Source organism: Triticum aestivum, chromosome 5B (genome assembly GCF_018294505.1).
Source record: "Triticum aestivum cultivar Chinese Spring chromosome 5B, IWGSC CS RefSeq v2.1, whole genome shotgun sequence".
Lineage (NCBI taxonomy): Eukaryota > Viridiplantae > Streptophyta > Magnoliopsida > Poales > Poaceae > Triticum > Triticum aestivum.
The window spans coordinates 665495700-665502539 of NC_057807.1; positions in this window are offsets into that span (position 1 = coordinate 665495700).

Below are 6840 nucleotides of genomic sequence, written 5' to 3' on the forward strand. Positions count from 1 at the left end.
TAGGAAAAAAAAATTAGTGCCATAGAAAAAGACCATGTTTGAAGTAATTTGGAGGTCGGTTTTCTTTTCTTTGCTAAGAATACTACGTGTGTCATTTCTTCACGAGACTTCACAAATGAGTATAACAGTCGGCTAAGTTTGACAACCTAAAATTTATAAACTGTTCTTTTTTGTTATTTTCATATTGTACTATTTATTATGGTGCGTGTGGACCCATGTGCACCATTGTATCCCGCCCCCTCCCCAGAAGGAAATATAGCTCTTTTATCAATGAGCATAGTCCTCGAAGAATATACTAAAAAAATCTTACAATCATGAAAAACACCATTTATGCAATGTTTGTTAGCAGCATGTAATTGTTGACGTCAGTTCTTCAACCGTGTGAGTTCATGTGTCTATATATGTATGTGTGTAGTTGTACTCTATTTTATTGATTAATATAATACGTGTGGTTAAAAAAAGGTCGCAGGCCAAAGTTTATTCTAAGCACAGGCGATGTGGTAAGGGGCATTTGGACCATAGTGTTCCGGGTCCAGGTGTGTCGCATGTTGTGCCGGGTACACCAACTTATTTTCATCTTTAACAATTTACCTATGAAAAGGCCATGCGCGATGGTTCGGACAAAAAAAAAGAATTGTGCGCATGCCCGACTGGTGCCATGAGAATTCATAGATTTTTAATATGAGATGATCCTGCCACAATCGATAACCCGAGATTGAGAATTATACACTCCGTCTGACCTACTGTACACTTAGTAGATGGACAAAAAATATTCCCATCTACTCTCTCTCTCTCTCTCTCTCTGTGAGAGAGAGAGGCAACACATAGCTCAATTCGTCTTCCACGAACCATCCGCCCCACACCCTCCATTCTTTCCCAACCAAGAATGGATAAACGAGCTTGTTGCCTCCATTTGTAATTGAATTCGCCCGGTCCCTCGCCCCCCCCCACCCAAATTCTTCCCCGGCCATGAATAGATAGATGAGTTTGTTGGCTCCATTCGTTTATTCTCTCGAATCCATAGATCTTTAACGCAAGCATATATTTACACCAGTAATCACAAAAGCCACTATAAAGGCATAAATATCAATAATGTAATTTTAATTAAAAATCATATCATAGGACATCATGTATATGTGATTATATGATGCAAATGATGACTATAACAAACATGCACTTCAACATAAACAAATAATGAGTACAAATAGTGTGACGACAGCGGGGGAGGGGGCCAGTGCCCCCCCCCCCCCCCCCCCCCCCGGCACGCTAATTTAAGTATATTACATTTTCTTGTTCATTGGTTCAGTCTAACACGTAATCATCTCCTTACGTGCTTTATGTTCACGCCAGTCTTATGTATTATCCTGTGGTGTCACTGGTCAGACCTACCACGAAGACCTCGTGTGGCCTCTCCTCGCTCCAACGCATGGTCACTGGATTTGTCCTCAATATCCAGAATGTAATTTTAACTATAAAACTATATCATAATACATCATGTATATGTGATTATATGATACACATGATGATTATGACATACATGCACTCCAACATAAACAAATAATAAATAAATATAATGTGATGTCACACAGTCTAACATGTAATCATATTCTTACGAGCTTTACTACTGTGTGTAGGTGGCTCGACAAAGCCACCATCTTGGTTGGCACTCCTGCATGGGCATCGACGGCCATAGAGGTGGAAGATGTGAAAAGTCTAGTGAGGCTCTTGCCCTTCTGGTTCAACATTGCACTTTTTTTGGGCCTACGACTTGAAGAGAACTTTCGCCATCCTGCCGATCAGTTACTCGAACTTGGATATCAAACCATCTTCGAGATGTATCCAGTGGCGGAGCTTGCCAAGAATCAATGGGGGGGCCAAAAGACAAAAACAGTTAACCTACTACTCCCTCCGTTCCAAATTACTTGTCACAAATATGGATGTATCTAGATGTATTTTAGTTCTAGATACATCAATTTCTAAGACGAGTAATTTGGAACGGAGGGAGTACAAGAAAACAGAACTCAGCCTCCAGGCAAATGTATACCTATAGTACGATCACAAAATACATGTGTGACTAGTAGCATATACTTCATGGTAACAGAGGCGAAGCAGTCAAGCAGCCGAACGACCGTGTGCGTATATGTGATGATGGGCTTTTCCAAAGCTGCAGGGTCATTACTACCTGGTAAATAAAAGTTCCCACTTGGGCTGGGGGGGCCACGGCCCCCTCAGACTAACACATAGCTCCGCCGTTGGATGTATCCTTTTACATACCCAGTTTCATCCACGTCTCGATAGTTCACGTCAGTTTCATGTATGAGTATCTCATGGTGTCGCTGGTCAGGCCTATCCCGAAGAACTCGTGTGGCCTCTCCTTGCTCCAACACATTTGCACTGGACTTGTCCTCAACATCCTCGCAATGGTTGTCGCTGCGCTTGTGGAGAAGTGATGCATGAATGAGAATGCCGACTTCAAGCCAATTATGTTTTTCTAGTTCCATAGCTTATGTTGCATGGCGCGGGGCGACACTTTCCACTATATAGGTTAGCTGAGCGCAAGGCCAACCCTGGCATTTTGGAGGATCTAGTATGAACCGGGTACATGGAGCTAACTAGAGTCAAAGAAGTACTTATACTGATATATACTGTGTATCCTAAAAGTAGCTATAAAGACATGAACACCAAGAATGTAACTTCAATAAGAAAATAAGGTCTTAAATCTTTTTTTTTTTGTGGGAGTAGGTCTTACATCTTAATAGACATATAATGCACCATACAGAAAAAACATAAATCTTACAGAATCTGTTTTGTAGTATGATTGTGAAATCCATGATCGTCACTATTTGCTTGTTGTTGTGAGGATTTGCGAAAACATGCAACCAAAAAATAGTGGTAGCAACACAATATTTGAAGTTCACACCATTCTCACCTGCACTTCACTACTTTCTCATTCTGGTGTTATTCTTGAACCAATCATCCAATCGTAAGATTCAAAGCATCATAGCAGGGGATGATAGATTAGCGTTCAAAGCAACTCTAGTAGATTGTCCAAATATTAAGCCTCCAAAAAGGTTTCGAAGTGCACTCCATAAGTGTTTAGAGGCTCTGGAAACACCGTGCAAACTCGAACACTGTACCTTGTGTGAAACCCACTTGTTAGTAGGATACATTTTTCTTTTCTTTTCTCCACTCCACGATCCTGAAATCTAGTGCTGACGCTCCTCTGACTACATGGCATCTACCCGACGCAGCACACATATTTGAAACACAGACGTATGGATGAGACTGAAGAAAAGAGAACTGCACCAGCACAAATGAAAGGGAGAAAATAAGAACATAGCTTAAACTCTACCTTGAAATGTCGTCGTGGAGAGCACAAGCTCATGTGGTAACTAATAATATGAAGTTTCGGCACAACTGCATAGGAAAATCGCATTGATATGATACAAGCCCATGCCCTTTCAGTAATGGACGCATGGAGGGCAATGTCATTACCTTTTTTACATTTCTAATGTTTGTCGCAACTAATTTGAAAAGCACATCATCTAAGAACTATACAAATATTGCGTGCAAGAAGACAATGCATCATCTTTCTTCTTCATCCTCCTGGTCTATTCCCGGAATCCGTGATCTCATCGTCCTCCCATGAGATAAGTCCACAGTCCACTTTACAACTCAGAACTATTTGAAGAATCATCCTCAACTTTTAAACCCGATAAGAATCAACCCCGAACTCTGAAAACCGGCTAGGATTCAACCCTCCTCTCCCCTGAACCTGTTTTTGGCTAGCACGGGGCGGGTTTAACCCCATTGACTGTCCATTCAGCAGCCATGTCGCCACATGAACTAAAATAGCGTAGGAAAAGAAATTTTATATTACTTTTAAATCTGTTTGGAATTTCCCACAATGATCAGTATATTACTCCTTTTTTACAGATTTTCTAAAAAAATAGATATTTTTATTTTTTGGATAAACTTTGACCAAAGAATGGGTTGAAAAATGTAATTTCAGGGTCTTTCTAAATCTATTTCAAAGAAATATCAGAAACTTTCCAGGAATGATCAGTATGATATTCTTGGTATGGAAGCGTGCGGGGACCGCAGAATATCCTCCCATTTCGGACCATACATAAACGCAGCCCATACATCCGGTTCTGCACACTGGTGTGAACTGTAACATTACTTCTTTCCGGGGCTTCCATAGCAACGCCGAATTCGAAGAAACCTTCGTTTCCTGTGGTACTCTCGTTTCCCCATTCATTTTCCACGAAAACATGCAATATTCAGGAATTTCTTTTTCTTGGAACGAGTAACAGAAAAAGACATACAACTCCTTTTATATGTAGACACCTATACACGAATTCATCTGACAATTCGTTCACAGCTCAGTTCCCCCTATTAAAAATGGGAATTGGTCTTATCCTACTAAAAACGATGGATACCAGTTCCTTATGATCTTATCAGGCGTGGAAACATATTTAGATTTCCAACAAATAACAAACACGCCAATGCAGCATAGCAGTCGCAACCTTCCTAGAGATCAGCTCGTACAACTAAGGAGTGTACTAAGAGACAGGGCAGTCACTTCACCCGAGTATCCAACGGCGTAGCAGGAACCATCTCCACAAATGGATCCACGGACGATGGGCAGCTGTATGTGTCTAGTCTAAGTCTACCGAATGGAGAAGACATGGTGTATCCTATTTGGCGCGCAAGTCTCCCATGAGCGACCTGGTCCAGTGCACTTAATCAACGTATGGGCCGGCCCATTTTAGGACTATCTCTAAAAATCGGTAGAAAAGCGAGAAAACCGGTTTAGGGAAGGTTCTAGAACCTTGCCAAAACCGGTTTTCCCTTTTTTTGTTTTTCTACCGATTTTTTCTTTATTTTCCTTTACATTTCCTTTCCTTTTTCTTTTGCTTCTTTCGTTCCTTTTCTAATTTTTATTTTATTTTATTATTTACTTATTTTTTAAGTTTATTTTTTATTTTCCTTTTTCTCAAACACTTTTCAAATATATTAACATTTTTCTGAAATCATGAACATTTTTTACAAATTTGTGAACATTTTATGTTTTCCTTTATCTTTTTCTTTCTTCTTTTATTTTATTATTCATATTTTTATTTTATGTTTTATTTTTCCTTCTATTTTTTGATTTGCGAACAACTTTTAAAATCATGAGTATTTTTTTGAAAATTTGATCATTTCAGAAATTATAAACATTTTTAAAATTAGTTAATATTTTATAAAATCCTGAACGTTTTTCAAAAATTTAGGACATTTTCTAAAATTGCATATATCTTTGGAACTCATGAATTTTTTCATATCTGAGAACAACTTTAAAACTCAGGAACCTTTAGTTTTTTTATGATAATTTTTTAGTTCACGAATACTTCTTGAATCGGTGAACATTTGTGTTTTTGAAATTTGAGAACTTATTTCGATCCCAAACATTTTCTAAATAATGTGATCATCTTTCCGGAAATTAATGAATATTTTTTGAATAGACTAACATTCTTTTTGACATTGCGATTTTTTTGAATCCATGAGCATTTATCATTTCCGGAACATTTTTCATATCTTGAACAATTTTTGAATTCATGAACATTTCAAAAATTGCAACTTTTGAAATCCTGAATTATTTTTAGAAAGTAAAAACCATAAAATTAAAAAGAAAAAATTCCCAACGGTCTTCTCGCTTTCCCGCCCCGAACATGGGTGGCCCATAAGGGCGCGGGGAGGGGGGGTTCCTGGCTTCCGGCGCGTACGGCACCACAAGAGTGCCTCTACTGGGCCGGCCCATGTATAGCGCAGAAAAAATCTATAAAAGAAGTAGAAGTGCAGTGGCTAAGTATCGTACTCACGCCATCCAGCTCTCTACGCGTGATACTAGCCACCACACCAACTGTGTGCTAATGACAAGTCACCAGCAGAAGCACCATATTTGCTGTAGTGTACAGATTTCTCAATTATTGCACACATTTTAGGAAAAATGAATCTTTTTCTGGAAAATTTAACATTTCAAAAGAGTATTTTAATTATATAAAAAGAATTAGAATTACAAGCAGTTTTTGAAAAATTCAGAACATTTTTCAGAAACAAGAACAAATTTGTAAACATGATTTTTTGAATTACGAACATTTTTACAAATGTTTCGAACATTTCTGAAAAAGTGAACAATTTTCAAAAATACAGAATGTTGTTGAAAGAGTGAACAAATATGTGAACCGAACAATTTTTGAAATGTTCAGAAAAAATTTAAATACTTGCAAAAAATTTGTAAAACCAAACAAGTTTCTAAATTCCAAACCTTTTCCTAAACACAAACAAAATTTGAAAATTCTGAACAATTTTTGAAAAAGTGAATAATTTTTAATATGCTGAACATTTTTTAAAACGTGAACAAAAGTCGAAAATTCTGAAAAACTTTTGGAAAAATTAATAATATTCATAATTCCGAACATCTTTTAAAGCACGAAGAAAATTTGAAATTCCTGAAAATTTTGGACAACTATTTTCTCGAAAATTCTGAACATTTTTTAAAAATGTGAACAAAATTTGAAAGTCCCGAACATTTTTTGAACAGAAGAGAACATAATTTGAAATTCTGAATAATTTTTCAAAACATGAACAAAATTTGAAATTCCCGAACATTTTTCGAATAGAAGGGAACATAATTTGAAATGATGAATATGTTTTGAAGAGTTGAACAGTTTTTAGAAAATTTTATTTCTAAAAGCTAAAAAAGAAACGGAAAAGGAAAAAGAAGATAAAGGTAACCAAAATAGGAACACATAACAAAAGCCAGAAAAAGAAAAATTGAAAATAATAAAAAAGTTA